We start from the raw sequence: 21,242 nt of genomic DNA, 5'->3' as shown, positions 1-21,242 counted from the left end.
CGGCGACACACCTCCTTCCAATGGTCCAAATTTTCGATGACGCTGAGGCATTATTGAGGTTCTATGCCGTAAATGTGCCGACTTATCTTATCCTTTAGCTCTTGAATTGTTGCTGGCTTATCGACGTACACCTTTTCTTTCAAATAACCCCAAAGAAAGAAGTCCAACGGTGTCGTTGAGATTTAGGTGCGGTGCACATTCAACATCGGCCCTTGAAATTTAACCACCCTTTATAAGACTTCCAGCTATACAAAATTTTACACAAATTATTTGGCGAGTATTTCAGGCCCATTGCGAAATTCACAAAAAACAAAACATTTGAAGTGAACTAATGAAATTGCACACTCTTAAGGGAACATTTGTGCCAAAAAACATGTAGACAATCCCTTTAAACGCCTTTCCTAAATCATCAAAATATCCGAATACCTTTTTAACAGACTGTTCATATGCATAGATGTATTAATGTTCGTTTTTTTTTTTTGGCGCGTTGGAAGCAGTACTTTTCCCCCTTGCTCACATTTGCTTGCATCACAAAAAACCATTGGCAACTTCACTCGTGCACTGCGATCGCGTGTTTACAATTTTTAAACAAATTGCGTTTACCTTTTCATGCTTATTTTAGCTCTCATTCGGCGATTTTTGTTGCCTTATTTGACTTGGTGTTGTATCAACAGTTTGAAAAGTCGTTGCGCTTGAGCGATGATTTTGAAAAACAATTGAAAAAATATGCATATCCATTTACATATTCATTTTGATGGGCAACGCTCTAGAAATTATTACAGTAGGCATAATTTCAATCCCCACCAGATCAATGCCAAAGTAAAGATCAGTACTCGTGCATTTGGTGCAGGTAAATGCGATAATGGCTGCTTGAAATGAATTTTTTGTTGGCAGTTAAACAAAATACCGGCCCCTACGTATGTATGTATGTGGGATAGGTATTTAAGTACATATATAACAGGTTGTTAGCGTTTTCAAGGTCAGTGTTGATAATTGTAAATCAGTTAAATCTCTATACATATGTAGATGGGTATGTAGTAGTACACATACAAGTATTTCTAACATAACAGCCAAACGAATGATAGGCCCAAAAAAAAATTTAAATTGGGGATTTTGAACACTGCACACCAAAAAATGGAAGTGATTTAAAAAAATTGTACATACTCGCATATCCTCCTCCTAATTGAGGCGTGCGTCTTGAAGTTTTTTCCACAAGTGTGCTCCGAATGGCGAATGCGTTTTTATGAGCAGCTTTTTCATGGCAGAGATACATTCGAAGGTTTGCCATTGCCTGCCGAGGGGCGACGACTTTTAGAAAACACTTTTTTTCTTCGATTTGCTGTTTCGTGCCCGGTTGCCGGTTAAAAAATAAAAAATAGTATAGACAATTAAAGAAAAGGACAACAAATTAAATGTAAGAAAGTGATTACACGATCGTCAAAAAGGACGTTATGGTTTCTTTAGTATTATCTGGTATTTTTTGTACGTTTTTTTACTATGTATAATTACACTTCTATGGATTCAATTCATATTTAGTAAATTCAAAGGCTTGTTAAAATTTATAAAAATGTTTTAAATGTCGAGAAGAGTTGAGAAAAGTAGAGCCAATATTTTTGCTTAACCTCAAAAGAAGCAAGAAAAAAGAGATTTTCACTTTCAAAACAACAAATTTTATAAAAGTCAACAAATTTTCAATAGCACTCAAATCTGTTCAGAGTGGCCTTTTAAGGGGTTAGGGGTAGTCAGAGGCCCGAAAAAATGATGATTTTCAATAATTTTTGTGCTAGTCAAATGCTTTATTTTACAAAAATAAAAACATAGCATTAATACAGTCGAGTTGACTTGAGCAAAATTTCAAAAAAACATTAATAACTGTAAAAGTTATCGCTGTTTGTGTGCAGCCCGTTTCCCCAGAAGTCCCTTGAATACATTTGAACAAGAAAACTTGAACAACAACTTGAAAGTTGTAATATAAAAAAACTTTGGTGGAGCTCTTGGAGTGCGCCTTTGATGACTTATGCAATATGGGGATTGGCGTTATCGTGAAGGAATATCGTTTGACCATGTCGATGAGGTCTTCTCAGTCGAATAGCCTCATTCATGCCGCGTAGCTGGGCAATGTAGAGCTCCCCATTGATGCATTCTTTTCGAGCATATTTCTCAGTGCGCTATGCCCTCCCGAACCCACCAAACACATATCCTGATCTTATCTGGAAGAAAGTCCGGCTGGACTCTCGCTTCTTTGCTTCATATTGATGTAGGTATAGACACCATTTCTCATCTCCCGTGAAGATTCGGCACAAAAGACGCTGTTTATAACCGCGTGTTTGTCGATTGCGGCGAGAAGAAGTAATTTGAAGGCGACTTTCTTTGTTTCTTTCGTTGAGCTTGTGAGGCACCCAAGTTCCCAATTTTTCGTTAAATCTCATTGAATGAAGGTGATTGAGAATAGTTTTATGGTCGCAGCTCAATTTTTCCGCCAATTCACGACTGGTCTGGCGTCTGTGCTCCTTCAAAAGTGATTTGAGATGTTCTTCATCGAATTCAGAAGGCCTTGGGACGCTGTGGGACGTGTCATCGACGTCAAAGTCGCCGTTTTTGAACTTTGCAAACCATTTCCGTGCTGCAGACTCGCCTATGATACCTTCTCCATACAAATGTCGCAAATGTGCCAGGCTGCTTCGGCAGATTTTTGACCTCTATGAAATGCAAAGAAGAACAGGTGTCAAACATGTTGATTTTTGTTTCCTGGATATTCCATTTATAAGCCTCAAAACTTATTAAAAACTAAATAACCCTAAAATGCAATTAACAATTATATTCGTCAATGCAATGAAGTATTTAAAAAAAATTTAATAAAAATTTCAATTCATATTTCATAGTTAATATTATATTTGGTAAATGTACGATTTTTACTTTTTGCTGGCTTTGAAAGTGGTGTAAGTCCTTTTGAAGTCATTAAAAGTATCACCTCTGGTCACAGAAAAAATACCAAATTCAATAACCTGCCACTGGAAAGGATTCAGCGACTCGCTGCTCTGTGCATAACAGGAGCGGCGGCGATGGAAATGATACTCAGCATGCCACCTATTGACCTTATGGCGGAAAATCTGGCAGCGAAATCCGCGGGGAGGTTAGGGGCTGCTGGAATATTCAGCAGTAAAACCTTCAGACACAGCTCAATAGGAAAGAGGAGTTCAGGTTGCACAGACTACATAACTCTGTACTTTAGTTGGGAGAGAAGGTTTCGTACTACAATTGAAGAGGAGGGATGGCACAAAGGCATGAAGCCTGGCCATAGAACTTTTTACATCTATACAGTCGGCTCTAAAACTTGAGACGGTGTGGGAGTGAGCATTTACTACTCAAAACTAGGGATAAAAATGTTCAACGGAGCAGGGTGGCCATAGAAAGGCTAGCCGCAAACAGTAGGCTGCATATTTATTGGGTACCATTTGAACAAGAAAATGACATACTAAATCCGCTAAATACAATATATGTACAATAAAATGGATGACTACATGAAAAGGCGAGTGGAAGCTAGGTGGACTAATCTGACCACATGCAAAACAGCAAAAGTTATGTTTAGAACTAACGACAAAAAACTGATTCAATTCGTACTTACGTTCTCACGAAAGGACTGCAGAACTATCATAGGTATGCTAACAGGTCATAATCTATGTAATGGCTGGACATGCGTACAAGGTAGGGATTGCTAACACGGAAAAATGCAGGAAATGCAGAGAGGATGTTGAGGAAACTTTAGAACACCTTCTGTGCGTTTTTCCGGCATTATCAAAAACGCGTTTAAAATGCCTGGGAGCCCCATTGTTTGAGGACGTCTCAAAAGCAGATCTCCCGGCTCTGCTTAGATTTGCCAAAAGGGCTCACATACTACTTGATGTCTACTTTCAGAATTCATAGAGGTCGGTCTTCATCGGGTATCACTAGGAACCAAAAGGTCTATGCGTGGCTTAATGCCAACCAGGCTAGCCTATTTATGTATGGTTGATTATTTCTACAGCCGGCCGGCCAGTTGTCTTTGAAGTTAATTTCCATACAGATGCCAATTAACAGCGTAAAATGAACGTAGCATTGACTCTCGGTGATACTTCATGAACTTCACACCACTAATGGTTGCGCTTTTGACACACTCTCGTTCAGCAAGTATTTTTCGTTTATGGCATAAATATATAGTATAATTTCTCAATTATAACTTCAGTCAAGTGTTTTTGTTTTTCTTATTATATGTAAATACATATGTATGCACAAATATACAACACCAGAGGTGAAACAGTAATTCATTCAAAGCAAATATGCAATACTGCATCCGCTGGAGCTAATTAATCACGATGTAGTAATGCCAATTATAACAACAATTACGCGCACATTGGCAGAATTTCTCAATGAAATTGTGAAACAATGCAAATTCGTACTGACAAGTGCATGCACTCATCGATTTTCGCTTCTCTTATTAAATTGTCTATCCACTACAGATTAAAGGTATGCCCATAGGTATTTGTGTGGTCTTTCCAACTGGTTTTATTATATTTTTTATGGTGTGAAATTGTTATTTAATTGGAAGTAATTTGGTAATGGATATGAATCAGACGCTAAGGTATCACAAAGTGCCGACCAGTTATTTGGAAATGCCTTGCCGGCATTATATTTCACTTTTCCGTAATTCAGAATTGCGCTATGTGTGACTCGGTTATTTGAACGTGGAAAATTAAAGCTGACTAACATTTTATTGAAGGCTAGAGAAAATTATGGCATTTGACAAAGTGTTGCAAGATATTCTAGTAGGCAAGTAAGCTCGCTTGGCTTTCACTCCACCTTTCTGCAATGGCTTAAGGGGGACAGCTCCACCAGATCATTAGCAGCTCTTCCAATCATTTTTTGCGAAAAACTGAGTGTATTTATTATCTTAAAATGAATTAGATATTAATACTAATGATTAAATGAAGATATAAATTTTTTTTTTTAATTAAAAACAAACAAAATGGCGGCGCTACTGCTTCTCAAACGTGGCTCCTTTAATTTGCGCCGTGTAATGTACAGCCTCTTGTAATCAACTGAAATCAACCAGACAAAAATTGTCCATTAAAATAAAAGTTATTTCGCTTTGCATTTACCTATTTTTAACAAAGGAAAAAAATGAAGTGAAAAATAAAAAAATTACACTTTTTGTTTTATAAAAAAATGTATCCAAACAATATTTTTAGTGTTAATTAATATAAAATTTGGGGTACTTGCAAAGGCCAGTATGTTAAAGAATATCCTTGAAAAATTTTAAGTTCATATCTTGATTACTTTTTATTTATATTCGACAGCGCGGAAAAAATAAAAATTCTAGAAAAACGCGATTGAAATTTTCGTTCTTACTCATCTTTCATTCGACACTCATCACTTCACTGACTTTATAGAGACTTTTTCTACATTCTATTAAGCTTAAAACATTGAAAAGATATTCTTTAGATTGTCAATGAATTTTTAAAGCAAAAAAAATGGAAAATTTCAAAGTACTAGAGGAGCTGCCCCCTTAAACCATATTTGACGGATAGACGGTGCGTGGTAAAAATTTAGTATTTGGAGTATTTCGAACCACTTTGTTGCTACTTCGGGTGTCCGTCAAGGGAGCTTCCGGCTACTTCTTTTTGTTGTTGTTGACATAGGCAAGTGTTTTTCCTTTTCGAATTTATAGCTCTTTGCGGATGAGTTTTCTCATAAGTGGATGCTCAGAAGCTTGAACTCGTCTTGAAAGCGCATGAAGTCGAGCCAGTCTTTGAGTATTGAATAATGTCGTACAAAGTGTATTAGAGTTTAAGGATCTTGCAGTTTTATTCGATACTTCTTCCTTCAGTCGTCACTTTAATTTGATTTTGTTCAAATCGTACTCGGTTCTGGGCTTCATTCATCGCACTGCATCTAAATTTTCAGACCGGATACCTACAAGCCACTGTTTACGGCTCTTGATCGTTTCACTTAGAGTTCGCAGTTATCATTTGGAGACCTTATGACTGACTTGTGATAAATATAATATATGAGTGTATTTCTTCAGCAGGCCCTACGATTTGAGTCGCCTGTTCCATGCTATAATTCTCGGCTAAAGTTAATTAATTTGGAATCTCTAGAAAAGAGAAGGACAGTCCTTTCATTTTCGTTTATTTTCAGTGTTATTAGTGGCATCGCCGACTGTTCAGTTCTACTTGAGCGGATAAACTTTAATGTACCACGAAGAAGTCTTCACAATGTGGGCACTTTTTATGGGCAAAACTTTAAAACTAAATTTTCGATTAATGCATGCATTATTCGGGCACTTGGAGACTATTATTATCATTATTATTATTATTATTATTGATTGGCTGTTTGCGCACTGCGAACTGAAGATACCTATTGTGCAGCCATGTGGCCTACTCGAACAGTTTTAGGCTGTTAATAAAATCTAAAACTGCTGTAGGCTTGATTTCTACCAGGAGGTTTGGATCTATGGCCCCATTTCCCTGGTAATTTAATCTGCGTCGTGCCACTGCTAGGCAGTCGCATAGAACGTGTTCTGCTGTATCTTCTGCCTCTTTGTAGAGTCTACAGGAATCCTTTTCTATCGCACCTATCTTTTTCATGTGATAATCAAGTTTACAGTGTCCTGTTAGTAGTTTAGTAGTTTAGTAAAGTTTTATGCCCTTTCTGCTTAGGTTAAGGATAGCGTCTGCATTTATCCGTTCTAGATCTATGAGTCTTTTCAGTTGTCGCATGTCCGATTGGGCTCCCCAGTAATCGATTAGGCCTCGTTGCTCCTGCTCACTTAGGAATGCACTTTTGAAGCTCTTATTTACCCCGCAGAAAGGTTCAGGACCTATAAAGGGATTGTTTGCCCCTTTTTCGCTAAAGAGTCCGCAATTTCATTCACTTCGTGCCCCTCATGTCCCGGAACCCATGTCAAGGTAAAAAAGTTTCTTGATGCTAGGGTATTGAGGATTTTAAAGCATTCCCAGACCAACCTTGATTGGAATGAGAAGTTATCCAGTGATTTTAGAGCTGCTTGACTGCCAGAGAGAATGTTTATATTGACACCGCTTGTGCCTCTCCGTAGACGTTCTCTGGCACACGGCTCTAAAGCGTGGACCTCCACCTGGAAAATGGAAGTGGTTTTTCCCATTGCAATTGCTTTTTTGAAATGTGGTCCGACAATTCCAGCCCCGACACTACCGTCTTCTATTTTGGCCCCATCAGTAAACCACACCTGAGCGCCCTGTTTTAGGAATATTTCATTGTTTCTCTACGTGGAGCGGTCACTAATGACCACTTTGAATTTCTTGGAGAATTCTAGGTTCCTTTCCATCTTGTCCTGGACTGTCAAGCACGGAGAGTTCAGGATTGAACCCAGAATTCCTACATTTGTTGTAAGATTGGCTTCTTTGAGATGGAATAGGTTAGGAAGCCTTAGGGCTACACTAGCTGCCGACCCTTTGTCTACAAGATATAGTGGAATGAGTCCAGCGACCATTCCTAAAGCCGCTGTGGGGCAGGTTCACATTGCTCCCGTAACGCTAAGACAGGCTATTCTGTATACCTTTTTGGAGACTACTATATAATTTCGTATCTAATTCTAGCCTGCTTAATTTCGGTTTATCTAAATCTAATTTTGTAAAAATAAGTTCACTGAGGACCAAAAATTGCTCGGAATTCAACATTCGAAGGACCTCATTAAAGAGGCGATGAAAGACAAGAACTTCCTTTAAAACATTGCAACTGGTGATGAAACGTAGTGTTTCCAACATCAACCTGAAACTCGGCGTCAAAGTGCCGAATAGAAGACCCCAGACGAGAAACCACCCAAAAAATCGCCTTTGGAGAAGTCAAAAATCAAGTCGATGCTAATTTGTTTTTACGATTCCAAGGGAATTGTCCACAAGGAGTTCGTGCCAACGGGACAAACCGTCAATGCAACTTTCCATTTTGGTGTTTTGAAGCGTTTTTTGCATTGCATTCGTCGAATTCGCCCTGAATACCGCGAAGGAGGAAGCTGGCGCTTATTACATGATAATTCACCATCTCATCGATCCACTCTTGTGACTGATTTTTTGACTACAAATCGTATTTTAACCACAAATCACTCTCCGTATTCGCCTGATATGGCTCCTTGTGACTTTTTCCTATTCGGAAAATTGCACTTGACTATGAAAGGAAAAAGCTTTGCGTCCGTAGAGGCCATCCACAAGGCTTGTACCGACATCCTGAAGGACATTCCGGTCAATGACCTGAAACACTCTTTCGAAAACCTTTTAGATCGCGCAAAACAGTGTATCGGGGTCAGAGGGGACTATTTTGAATGAATAAACTCGAAATTATAGTCCGGGAGCCAGGGGTCATTTTGACCTCATCATTTCATGCCGGCTGACTTTAATACTGAAGGCAGATGCCATCCAATGGATGACGAAACCAACCGTTACCTGGTCCAGTAGCGGTGGGTACGTGCGTGGGATGCTGCGAAACGTGACGAAAAAAAATTTCTACCAACTCATTTTATACCGGCTTAAATTTTTTTTATGTATTGTTGACATTTAGTAGAATAAAAAAAACAATAGTCAGCAATACATGAAAAAAATTTCAGCCGGTATAAAATGAGTTGGTAGAAATTTTTTTATTGATGAAAGCTAAATCACAAGTATAGTCAAGAAGTTAACGGTATAAAAACGCGTTCCAAAATCGACCCCTGGCTCCCGGACTATTATCAGAACAAAGCTCTTGTCGTTTTTTTAGCTCAGTCTTGTTTATTTTGGACGTGAAGAAGTTTTTATGTACATATATAAAAGTGTACTTCAGTCATTTACTTACATTATAATTCAAGTGTGATTCAATAAATAGCATTAAAAAAAAAAATAGTATTTGAAAAAACAACTCATTTTCCATTTCAACTCAAACCAACAACTTACTGTGTTATAGGCCATTGTCATCAGACGAGGCCGCCACGATCGTAGTTCATGGGCAGTGCGTTTATTTGTGTCTGTAGAACCTTGTTTACAAACAACTCTTTGCTCTTCTAATTCGTTTTTCTATTAAATATCTCCCCTGGTTGAGATATTCCAACCCAGCTTTTCATTATTGTTTACAGAACTCGCTATTTCCCTATTTATATATTATTGATTACGTCACGCAAAGTTAAACTCTGCTTCATCGGCTCAATTTTGGTGGCTCGCCACGAAATTCTAACATTGGATTTTCGGCTCTGTCTTTTGAGTATATAAAATACAAGTACATACTTACATACATGTTTGTTATAGACTTTTTCATCTGTTTGTTGAAAATTGCTTTACTCTATGGCGTCGCGTTGACAAGATTGCGTCAGTCTTCAGATATGTCAAAATAAGCGCCATTTAAGGCACTACCTCCTTATCTCAATTGCTTAATTAAGGCAGTGCCAGCTGTCAGCATTCGCATTTAGAAAACAAAAATATTTTTTTTTTTTTGGTGAATTCCACACATTTTTATGCATAACAACAAACATACATACATAGATAATTATCTAATAAGAGCTTGGCGAATGAAAGGCCATAGAGACTATTTAGTTGTGGTGTGGCATCATCTAGAGATCGCTAAGTCTTATTCAAATAGTCGTATTGACTTGGTAATTTATTTTGGTTTATTTCTGTCTAATCCAGAGCTTTAGTTGGCTAATGGCAGAGAATGAGGTGTGCTTTTTTCCACAGAATTACATCTTAAGGATAAGTGGCTCGGTTCGATAGCTGCTAGTCAGGTAGGAGCGATTCCATGCCAAGTGGTGCAAGTATTTTGGATATTGTCGTCAAATATTCTGAAAATTGGTTTATTTGTAGGCTTGAGTATAGTAAGCAGTAAACTGAAAAAAATTAGGAAAATAATTAAAAAATTTAAAATTTATTCAATGTTAAAGTTGAGTATTTCCTTAACATTTTTGATCATTTTTTTTATTTGTTTATCATTTTAAATTTTTTTAATTTTTAAGAATAGGAAAAAAAATTCTGAAAAAAAGTTTTGGATAAATAAAATTTTATTTTTCTGAAAATTGGTTGAATTTTAGTCAGGCTTAGGTAGGTAGGTAGGTGGGGTGGCTGTCGCAATGATACACTTAGACCTTTAATAGGTCCATTGTGATACCACTGGAACTTATCCTTACCCTATGGGTTCCTTTTCAAACCATCCGGTAGATTTAATAAACGAGCAAATCTTCGTTACTTTTACATGCGCGATGTTTCCTATATCAATTAAAAATGCCTTATCATGAGTGCGGAGCCTCCTTGTAGCTAAGTTTTCACACTCACATAAAAGGTGCCTAACTGTTTCCTCTTCTTCTGTGTGAAGACAGCTTCTACAAAAATCGAAGTACGGGAATCCTAACCTTCTAGTGTGGCTGCCTATTAAACAAAGACCAGTTAATATCCCTATCATTTTTATTATATTTAGTTTCTCTATTAAATCTTAACAAGCTTTTTGATCGACCGCTGTTCCATTTCGGCCATGACTGTCTGGTTGTTGATGGTTTCCCATCTGCCTTGCAGTTCCCTGCTGTATTCCTGTGGCCTGGCTCCCAAATATGATTTAGTTTGTAGTATTTTGATACGTCCTTCAGCAGTTTACAGTGAACTCCTTCTAATGGAGGGACACCTCGATGTCCTTAACAATTGTATGCAAAGCAAACTCTATCGATCTGCCTTTACAGTAAGCATATTGAGCGTACGATAAACGCCCACGAGTAATTTCCCTCCTTATGTGCAGATCAATCAGCCTCCAAATCCGTATTTTATCATTTTGCTGTTTCATACACGCGAATTCGAACCTACGCCCTTCCGTATAGTAGTCACGCACCAAACCATTCGGCTATGGCGGCTACGTTGACGCATAGGTTAACGAAAATAGATATGATAATTTCAATCGGAATACAACAAACAAAATTTTGACTTTATTTTAAGCGATTTGAGATTTTACATACATAAATTTACTACAGATTCTGACATATTTCAAGCCATTTAAATACTAGTTCTTTTATTGTTTTTTTTTTTTTTTAATTAGTGTACACCTATTAAAAATGAATCATGTCATTTTTATAGTCATTTCAATTTAAGTTTTCTTTGTTATTTTTGTTTTATGCCGCAGTTAAAGTATGAGCAACAGCCGCTCTTAGCGCACGCGTACGAGCTCTACTAAATAGGAAATGGCAAATGTTGTTGGGTGAGTCAGGGGTATTCAAAAAAACAGCAGCCACTTTGATTTCCTTGTAGGAAAAATAGTAAATTATTATATAAATAAATTCATAATTAATAATTATTAAATTATTTATTTATAATTTATAACTTATGGTTATTAGTTTCACGCTCAACTGCGCCCCAAATATCATAGTAACCCAGTGGATTAAGGTTTGTCGAATTAGGCGACCATAAGTTCCGTATTAGGTGGTGATGGAAATTTTCAGCCATCCAAGATGGTGTTGCCATCGCTTTGTGTAAAGAAGGAGAGTCTTAAACATTGATATCTGCTGCAGAGTTCACTCGAAACCCCTTGAATAAAGAAGTTTGATGGCGTGACATGCCCTTTGCGTCTCATAACGCCTAAGTCTATGGTCTAAGACAGTGGGTGGAAACTTTGTGTCCATGACAACAGGAACCTCTGTAGGATTGGAACATAACCAGCTGTCATTCTGGTCATTTCTGTGGTTAGTCTTTTGGTCTTGGTAAAAACAAATTTCGTCAGAAAAAAAAACAACAGCTTAGGCACTTCAGGGTGCTTAATTTTGTTTAAGAGGCGTTTTGATCGGATAACTCGCTATTCTCGTGTTTGCACCTACACAGACTGTCTTCTACGCATAACGTAAGATTTATACAGGAGATCTTCATGGACAACTCTACGTATAAGACCCTCGGAAACATTAAGCTTCCTCCCTCGCAAGGGCCCTCATTGATTTTGAAGGATCCTCGTCAATGAGCGCAGAATAATTTCTGCTGATCGGACAGTATCTGAACGTTCCTAGTGTTTTTTTGCCTTTTGCAACAGATTCTGCTTGAATGCCCGATGCTTCCAATTCCAGGCGAGCCTTATGAGCAAATGACTTAAGAAAAGTAGAGATGTTACACTTAAGAAAATTAGAGATGTCTAAATCGTTGTTATTTGCACATTTAACCACGATAACTGCATGCCTCTTCCTTTCTTGCGTTAATTTGTAGTCCTTCATGTCTTATCTGAAAAAGAGTAAAAGGAAAAATAATAAATTTATAAAATTATAAATAAAAATTTAAAAAATGATGAAAGTGCTAAGAATAACCAAATATACAGTTTGTGCCAGAAAAAAGGAACCGCGATTATTCACGAAGTATAAAGGATATATATTTAAATTTTTTTTACATGAAAGTATGTAGAAACCTACGAGTCGCAATTACTCAATAAGCCATGTAGTCTCCATCGTTGTCGAGTATAGCCTGGCATCTTCTCGGCATGCTTTGAACCAGCTTTTCTGCGTAGTTCATCGACAAACAGGACTAGATTTTGCGAACTTGACGCACGAGTTGCTTTAAATCATGGACTGGCCTTCCGGCAAGATGCGTTCTCATAGTTCCCAACACATTTTCAATGCGATTGGCATCTGGAGACTAGGAAGGCCAGTCCGATACTGTAACGCCATTTGCTTGTTTTGTTGTTTCTCGATGCGTTTTTCTGAGAGCAGTGGTTTTGACGATGTGGGACGGTAGGATCTGTTCGCCTCCTTCAGTCGACGTTCGATGGTGTTGATACTCACATCTATTCCTTTTTTAGCAAGAACTGATCGTGCTTGGCGTAGTCGTTGAAAAGTTGGATGATCACTTTATCCAGCTTTTTTGTCGTCACTCGCTTCGAACCACGCTTGGAAAAGTCATCAACTTTTTTGTACACCTTATACCGCTGATTCCACATCACAACAAACTCTTTTGATTTTTTAATCACTTTTGCAGCCGCGGCGTAAGATAATTTCGGTCCTTCCGAATGCGTGCATAAAAATACCACCTCAAAACCCTTCGCGTACTTCTCAATCATTTTTGTTTGGTTGCGTTTACGGGAAAGTTTCGAACGACACTAACCTGACTTTTCAGCAAAGCCGTAGAGCCTTTGGTAATATAAAACCTGGGGTCCGAAACCTTCTGTTGTCCTATGGATATACACAGCACTTGTCAGACCAATCATCAATTACGCTTCTGTGGTCTGGTGGCGAGGAAACATGGTTAAGCCCACAATCCGGGAACTATACAGACTACAAAGAAGTGTGTATTTATGCATCAGGGGTGCAATGAGTACAACCTCTGCTGATGTCCTAAATGCTATGCTTGATTTGCTTCACTTGGATCTTAAGATACAACTGGAAGCAATAAAAGCAATATGTAGACTCCATAAATATGGTTTCTGGTACGAAGACGGAACTTCGGGACACAGAGAAATCTTTAAGTTGCTATCTGAGCAGTTTTTGGCACCTAAAAACGACCTGATACCCATGATTTCATTTGGAAGGAAATTTGGAGCAATCCAGAATGCATGCTGGGAGGTCTGACGGATATTTTCTTTACCGATGGGTCCAAGAATGAAATAGGGTCTGGAGCCGGATAGTACTTAAACGATAGTAATACGAATCACTAAGGGGGCAATAGCAACTGTTTTCCAAACCGACATTTTTGCCATCCTGAAAGTAGCCGAATGGATAATCGAGAGGAGATGGAGCGGGAAACAGATTGGAGTTTTCAGTGACAGCCACGCTGCACTGAAGGCCCTGGAGAACGCGAAGCAAACCTCAAAGATTATTGAAGAATGCAAGAAGAAGAAGCTTAAGTCTGTCGCAAGACAAAACAGTCTTGTACTTATATGGGTTCCAGGACACTCCAGTGTTCAAAGAAACGAAATTGCCGACGAATTGGCCAACTGTGGATCAGCGGTGCCCCCACAAGGGCCCGAGTAAATAATGGGAATCAGTTCCACAGGAATCATGAATTGGATCAGCGATTATGTAGGCAATCTACATAAAGAGCGATGGTCCGGTCTGGAACGCTGCAGAACTTCAAAGCCGGCACATCAGGTCATCAATGATTCCAATGGTGATCATATGCTGATCCCATGGGTTGTGTCCTGTGATGATACCGACCATCAACCGAACGTTTTTCCTTCCAAGTTTTAGTAGAAAGCTTGACAGTTTTCTGTTCGGACTTGTCACAAAACACTTTGCTTGGAGGAGGCGGATAGCACTGAGCATTTTCTCTGTGAGTGTCCTGCCTTTGCTATAACACGGCTACGAGTATTGTGTTCCGATGTCATGGGAATGAGTAATATTCGTTCTCTAAAACAGGAGGATATTTACAGATTTACCAAAGAATCTGGAAAATTCTCACAGGACTTACTAAATTTGTCTCTGTCTCTTTTCTTTCCTATCTCTTTCTCTGATACTTTTCTCCTTCCCTCCTTGACTATCTACCCTCTTTCCAGAGCTTTAAATACAACGGGCTTTTTAGCCTGAGTGTTTTAGGAGCCACCAAATCTTCTGGTGCTCCTTGGCTCAATTTTTTAACCTGAATTAGCACTGGCGTCGTTGCCCTTGAATGGGACTATTATGCAGCAAAAGGAAAAACAAAATATATCTTGAAATTAAAGAAAACAACCGATACTTTTCTTCTGACACAGACTGTATGTCACTTTAAAAATCTCTCCAGAACTTTCAGCATTGAATAAATCGCAAAACTAGTAAATTTTTTCAAAACTACTCCAATTTCCTCTTATTTACTCGAGCCTACAAATCAATCAGCTTTTAGAAAAGTTGAAAACCATGTCCAAAATACTTCGTTCTCTTGGCATGGAATCGCTTTCTTATATGGAATCTCACACTATCATGCTAATTCCATTTCCTACAGGGTTATCGCATGAATTAGGCGAACGAGAAATAAAACATTTCTATGTTAGTATTTAGTTTCATTTTCATTCTTACGAACAAACAGGTCAACATAACAAAACCTTAGAATGTTGAATGGACGAAATGAATTAAGATTTCGAGAATGAGGTAAGCCCCAGCTGGTGATGTTATAAAAGTATTTTTGTTTTATGTTCACTCCATTATTTATTGCGGCTGCTTAAATTTGACTTCATCATAATTACGTAGTCAGCCGCCAAAGTGCTGTTGTTTTTGTTGAGGCTAGCAAACAAATACAATGCAGACAGATACAAATGAAAAAAAAAAAAATGAAAAAATATAAAAAAATTAAAAATAAAAAAATGAGAAAAAAATTAAAAATAAAAATAAAATGAGAAAAAAATTCAAAATATCACAAACAGTTTTGTCAATAACAAAATTAAATTAAATATTACATTCGAATGTAAAATAAAAACAAAAATATATACTCGTACACACACAGATATATACATGTAAATGTATGTATATTATGAAAATAAATAAAATCAAATGCTCAAAAATTGTGTTTACTTATAAAAATAGCCTAACAGCTGAGACGGGAAAAACTTGTTTGCTTATTACACACTTTACTTGGGGCGCCCATGAAATGATCTTGAGATGATTTAATTTTTTTCTTTTCTAATTTATTCGCTTTTGTTTTGGCGTGGCATAGTAATGACAACAATTTTTTTTATTTAAGCAACAGTGTGGAAATGGAAAAATTGCTCATGGTTGGCTTATTTAAATTAAACTTCATGACATAATTCGTTGTGTTGTGGCTTGTAAAAAAGTGTCGGTGAGATCATTAATTCATATCTTTTGTAATGCAGTTCTCTTAGTGTTTGTGAGGAAATGTGCATACATACATACACACATACAAACATACATACATACATGTACAAATATGTAAGTGTAAAAGTTGAAATAGGTCATTTGTAGCAGCATTGAGCTAAATTTTGAATATTTCAGAAAATGTAGACAAACTTTCGTGAATTAATATTTTTTGTGCACTTCTGAAGCTTTTGGCGCTTTTGTGGATTTTTTATTTATTCTTAATGCTTTTCCTCCTATAAATAGTGATATTTTAGCAAGAAATAGTTATTTTATCTAATCGAAATACTTCAATGTTCATGACTTACATATGAATACCGGAAATTGATCTTGGTTCTGAAAAAAACAATTGTCCATAGGTGACCACGATTTCCGGTCCAGCGGGGGCGCTCGGATAACTTCTAAGGCTAACAAAGTCACAGCTATCGAATTTGATAGGTATCCTCACCGGACACTGCCCGTTAGGTGCCCATGCGGTGAGACTTGGCATTGCAGAAATTGTCTCGAGAACGAGGTGGAATCATCTCAGCACTTTCTTCTCAGCTGCCCTGCTCTGGTCGGGCCAAGGTTTAAACGTCTGGGCTCTCACTTTTTCGCTACACCAGCAGATCTGGTAAAATTCATCAGCAGCTTGAAGCGGTTAACACAAACATAAATCGCCACTCGCTGGTCGTCATCCTCAAATCCTCTTATCCAGGGCTTGGATTCTGTCTGGTTCCTCTCCCCTCTCCCTCTATCGTATCACAACAGGCAAACTTTTATTTGTCCAAGTGGGCCTCTCGCAAGGGCAGCCACTTAACCTAACCTAGCCCGACCTCGATTCCGGTTGATTGACTGATCTGAAATCAAAAAATTAAAAAAAAAAAAAAACAATTTAATCCATGAGGCTGCGGCTATCACTGGAACTATAATTAACGACGGTCGCTGTAGGTTAGATTAGGCCGCAATGGTTGCCCATAGAGTGGGCCCACTTGGACGAAAAAAGTTTGGTTCATCCTTTGTGATACCATTGCAAGAGAGGGAAATGATGTGAAGGAAAAATGACGATATGACGAAAGGGAAAGGGATGAGGAGGGGTCAGTGTTTGTGGACTATGAACGGTGACTAGTTTGCGGTTGTGTTAGCCTCTTTATGCTGCTGATGAAGTTCATCAGATTTTTGTTATCAAGACCTGCTATATCAGCAGGCGCAGAAAAGAAGTGAGAACCAAGTTGCTTGAATCTTAGTCCCGCGAGAGCTGGGCAGCGAAGGAGCAGGTGCTGAGATGATTCCACCTCATCCTCCATACAGCTGACGCAAAAAGGATTCGAAGTAATTCCGAGTCTCACGGCATGTATACCCCGCGGATAGTGCCCCGTGAGGATGCCCACGACATTTGAGTGATGTCATCCTCAGAATATCTCTCGAACACCTCCTATCCAAACGTGACCAGAAGGACTTCGCGACCGTTCGTGTACTTGGCCAGCGCTCGCTGAGTTGGTGCAAAGCCCATGCTTCCAGGAGTAGAGCGCAGGTTGTCAAGGGGATCCCGATCCTTTCCTTTCGCGCGCACGCTACCTCACAGGTCCCTTGTCTGGCCAGCTCGTTGGCTTCGCAGTTTCCAGCAATGTCACTGTGACCAGGCACCCAAATTATCTTTATATCGAAGAATTCTGAAGCAATCGAGAGAGAGACCAGGCATTCCCTGACCAGTTTTGAATGCACCATAATAGAGCCTAGGGCCGTAATTGCCGCTTGGCGCTAACGGAGTCAATATTTAGCTTCTTAATAGTTATTACGCAAGTAAGTAGCCAGTCAGCTGCTTCTTTAATTGCAGCCACCTCTGCTTGGAACACACTGCAGTGATCCGATAACCTGAATTTGAGTTTGATGGGAAGCTCTTTGCCGAATACTCCTCCTCCAACCCTTTCGTCCAACTTCAAGCCATCTATGATGAGGTTATCCAGGCCCTGTCCCCAAGTGTTGCCCCCGGTCCACTCCTCCCTTGATGGAATATGGGTGGAGAAAGTTCCGCTTGGACTAAACGAAGGCACACAATGATCCGTCGACGAGGGGATGAACTCGAAGTTTTTGAGGATGCTTGAGTGCCCATATGTGAGATTGAGTTTATAGCCCAAGCCCCTCAATCTGATTGCGGTACGTGCAGCGGCAATTCTGTCTGCGATGTCTATAGGTACCACATTTAACATTACATTAAGCGCTAGAGTAGAAGTAGTTCGAAGCGCCTCACTGATTCCAATGAGTGCAGACCTTTGAACTCTCTCTAACTTTTTAACTGATGTCCTCCTCTCCAGTGAGTTCCACAAGACAACGATCGCTGTAAGTGCGAAGACATTTTGAGCCCTAGATAGATAGATACATATGTAGATATATGAGGTTTGCACTTCCACCTCATGGTCTTTTATCCCCTCTACTCATCACAGTATCTCATTCAAGCCCAGTTCGCTTATTAAACCCAGGATGGCGCTGGGTTGGATTAAGCGTATGTGCCTTTCTTCTGGCCGCAATTGGCCAAAATGTCTCAACCTTCTGCGTGCTATAATGCTGCATTCCAAGAGAAGGTGCATTGGAGTCTTCTGAGATTGGTCGCAGAAACGGCTAGAGTCCGTAGGTCAAATCCCGATCATGTGCAGATGACTTCGCAGTCTGCAGTGGCCTATAAGGATGCCCGTGAGCATTCTCAGATTACCCTTGGGGAGGGTTATGAATTTCTCAAACCTCGTTTGATTGTTTTGAACCCTACATCAGGCAAAAAAAATGTGTAATAATTAAAATATAATTTTTTAGGCATAGCAGAGCATCTCCTTCCGTAAGCCAACTGTCACAACTAAAAAACGTGTGTTCAACACTATCGCTCGGCTCTTCGCAGTACATGCACTTGGAATCGCTTAACTCGCCCATGCGGTATAGGAGTATCTGGAAATATCCGTGGCTCGAGAGGAATTGAGTTAAGAAGTAATTCATTTCCCCGAAGTTCCTTTCGACACATTTGCCTATTAATGGAATAAGTTTCACCGTTCATCTGCCACTCGATTCAGTATCCCATCGGCTTGTATTGGTGTGCATCTTCTTGGAGTCCTAGGCATCCATCCCCGCCCTGCACCTCCGCCCTGCACCCCCACCCTGCAGCGCCAGAGACACTACGGTAGACTGAGGCAACTCTGAGTGCCACTGTTCTTTGCACAACCTGCAATGCTTTCGTGAAAAACGTGTTTTCTTTGTTACACCCGGGATTTTTCAGCCCATGTGTTACAACCATGCTTTTCCCCTTATACGACAGTACCTCGCGTCAAAAGCAAACAAATAAATTTGAAAAAAAGTTAGTCAGCCTCTGGAGGCAACTTCCTGTAGGACATAGGAGCACCTTAAAGCAGATCCCTGCTTCCTTCTCTGTACTTCGCACTGATCTCTCCATCCGCAAACCGAGTTTTGAGGATTGTGCCAGGGCTATTTTTCGAGAAGGCAAGATTGGAAAGATGGGAGAGTCGGCACGGATACCTCTGTGCTCACTGTCGGATCCAAGATGGAATCTGAAGTGAGAGCGGGGGCTTTCTCTAAATCAACCAATATTTCGGTCTCCTTTAAACTGCCGGAAACGAGCAGCGTTTTTCAAGCAGAGATCTTCACTATTCTGAAAGCATGCCAAATGCTTAGAGATCGCTGTTGGGAGGGAGACATTAATATTTTGTCCGACAGTCAAGCTGCGATTAAGGCCCTGACGTCGTCGTATTGCAGCGCTCTTCTGGTGAACCCCAGTAAGGAGGAACTCAAACGTCTCGAACGTGCAGGAAACATTTCCCTTATCTGGGTTTCTGAGTACAGGAATATAGAGGGAAATGAAATTGCCGATGAGCTGGCCAGGAAGGGGTCGACAGAATCGGTTTCAGTTGTCCCCTTCTCCGACATCGGTGTCCCCTTGACCATTATTAAAGGGAAACTACACAATTTCTTTCTAAAAAAAACGCAAAACAGATGGAGGATAATCCCATCGTGTGCTATTTCGAAAACGCTATGGCCTCAATACGATATAAACAGAACGCTTAAGGTGATGGGAATCCCCCGCCATTCAATTTCCAAGCTCATTGGGGTGTTCATTGGTCACTGGGTGATCGGTACTCATGCGAAGAAGCTTGGAATTCCGTACAACACCTATTGCAGAAGTTGTGAGGATCCTGCAGAGAAAGAGACTGTTGAACACTTTCTCTGCAAATGTCCGGCTCTGGCAACTAGGCCCTTGAGATTCGTTACCGTGCCCTTTGGGGATGGCTTGAAGGAATTCTCCAGCCTAGATCCCTTTTCTTTTGCCGTCTTACCTACCTACCTACCTAGTCAGCCACACTACAAAAAATAGAAACAAAGCGCACCTCGAAATTCATGTAATCTTAACGGTTTCCCCTTATCGTACGATTGGGAACCGCTGGTGCATGCGGCTTACTCACCAGACTTGGCGCCTTCCGATTATCATTTGTTTGCACCGATGGGCCACGCACCTTCCGAGCAGCGCTTAAATTCTCACGAAGAAGCCAAAAAATGGCTCGATGATTGGTTTGCGGCCAAAGACGGCCAATTTTTTTGGCGCGGCACCCACCCGAATTGCCTGAGAGAAGGGAAAAATGTGTCGCTAGCGATGGCTATTATTTTGAAGAATAAATTTGTAACCATTTTTTGTTAATAAACGTTTGAAATTGAAAAAAAAGTCTCATCTCATAGGTGTATACCTGATATTGTCTTCGGGATTTGGCAATTTCGGTATCGTAAATTTATCACGCGCCCATCCCTAATGAGCACATACATATATAGATGTATATATGTATAGTATAACTGTATATTTTATTGTGAAGAATTTATTTACAATGAGAAATTAATATTTTTACGAGCCAACCGTGAAAACTAAAACTATTTTTTAAATGCGGCGAATGCAGGTAAATTTATAGGCATTATTTATTTACGGTGCTAAAATGCAGCTACTGAAATGACCAGTGAAATTTGCGACTGCAATGGATACAATTTTCTTTTTTTTCGAATGACTAAATTCATGCAAGAAGACGAAAAATGTAAGAATATTTTTGAGTGCAAGCGGCAAGTGGATGAGCAAGTACATGCATATATTTGTATATGAGTTAAAGCATATATATGTGGGCGTGTGTATCCACTATAAGCACACAACCCACTTACCGTGCACAAAACCATAGACGACTGAGCGGGTGACAAAAATGACACGCCTGCCAATTGACGGCTGTATTTTTGCATAAAAAATCGCTCGCTTGGCGATTAACAATTTAGATACCTCGAGCCGTGCTAAACGGTTGATTGTACGCTATAGCTACTTATATGCTTATAAGCATGCTTTTAAGTCAGTGTAGCTGCTCGTTTAAGCGGCGGCGTCGAATAGTCTCGGCTTGGCAATTAACAAGACAATAAAAGTTGTGCACATAAATTTGGTGATACCATAACAGACTGTAGACAGTAGGTCTTAAAATTA

The 21,242-nt window shown here is 39.5% G+C and overlaps 1 protein-coding gene across 2 annotated transcripts in view; it reads left to right on the top strand.

Annotated features, from left to right (window-relative positions):
* Positions 1-21,242, top strand: part of LOC128866309 (aquaporin AQPAn.G) — a 65,218-nt gene that overhangs the window by 26,238 nt on the left and 17,738 nt on the right. The window lies entirely within an intron of this gene.

Source organism: Anastrepha ludens, chromosome 6 (genome assembly GCF_028408465.1).
Source record: "Anastrepha ludens isolate Willacy chromosome 6, idAnaLude1.1, whole genome shotgun sequence".
In the NCBI taxonomy this organism is placed as follows: domain Eukaryota; kingdom Metazoa; phylum Arthropoda; class Insecta; order Diptera; family Tephritidae; genus Anastrepha; species Anastrepha ludens.
The sequence above is the reverse complement of the archived record's forward strand: the minus strand, read 5'-3'. Positions and strand labels throughout refer to the sequence as shown.